This window comes from Tamandua tetradactyla, chromosome 5, assembly GCF_023851605.1.
Source record: "Tamandua tetradactyla isolate mTamTet1 chromosome 5, mTamTet1.pri, whole genome shotgun sequence".
Lineage (NCBI taxonomy): Eukaryota > Metazoa > Chordata > Mammalia > Pilosa > Myrmecophagidae > Tamandua > Tamandua tetradactyla.
The window spans coordinates 41,037,365-41,038,624 of record NC_135331.1 but is presented as its reverse complement, the minus strand read 5'-3'; positions in this window follow the sequence as shown (position 1 = coordinate 41,038,624).

The window sequence follows — 1,260 nt, the reverse complement described above, 5'->3', positions numbered from 1 at the left end:
TCATTCCTTTTTACAATAGAATAGTATTCCATTGTGTGAACATGCCACATTTTGTTTGCCCATTCATCTGTTCATGGGCACTTTGGGTGCTTCTACCTTTTGGCTATTGTGAACAATGCTGCTGTGAACATTGGTGTGCAAATACTGAAGTCCCTGTTTTCTGTTCTTTCCCATATGTACAAGCTAGAGCTCTCTAAAGAAACAGAACCAGGAGATACCCGATAGATATAAAATTTATGAAAGTGTCTCACATAACCATGGGAATGTAGAGTTCAAGATCTATAGGGGAGGCTGCAAGCTGGCAATTCCGATGAAGGTCCTCAACAAACTCTCAGGAGAGGCTGGTTGAACAATTGTGGGAATTGAAGAGTCCAAAATCCATAGGCAGTCTGTGAAGCTGGCGGCTCCAATGAAGGGTCTGGATGAACCCCACAGGAGATGCTCACTGGCTGAAGCAGGAGGAGTGACTGTTCTCTTCTGAATCCTCCCTAAGAGCCTTCCAGTGATTAGATTAAGCATCACTCATTGCAGAAGACACTTCCCTGACCAGATTACAAATGCAATCAGCTGTGGATGCAGCCAATGTGATCATGATTTAAGTACATGAAATGTCCTCATAGCAGCATTCAGGCCAGGTGGGCACCACCATGGTCAGGGTTCACACATGAACCTGACCATGACACCATATGTATCTAGAAGTAGAATTGTGTTATACAGTAATTCTATAATTAACTTTTGGAGGAACTGTGAAACTCTTTTACACAGTGGCTGCACTATTTCACGTTCTCTTAAACAAAGTATAAGGATTCCTATTTTTCTGCATCCTTGCCAACCCTTGTTATTTTCTGGTTTTTTTTTTTTTTATTTGTGTGTGTGTGTGTGTGTGTTTTAATAACAGTTATTCTAGTTGGTGTAAAGTGGTATCTCACTGTGGTTTAATGATGCTGAGCATCTCTTCATGTGCTTATTGTCCGTTTGTATAACTTCTTTGGAGAAATGTATATTCAAGTCTTTTGGTCACTTTTCCTAAAACAGTGGTTTGTCTTCTTGCCATTGAGTTTTAGGAGTTATTTATATGTGATGGGTATTAAGCCCTTACTAGATATATGTTTTACAAATATTTTCTCCTATTCTCTAAGTTGTCTTTTCACTTTCTTCACAGAGTTATTTGATTCACAAAAGTTTTGAGTTTATTTTCTTTATTAGAGAAGCTGCAATTTTACAAAACAATCATGCATGAAATACAAGATTTCCATATTC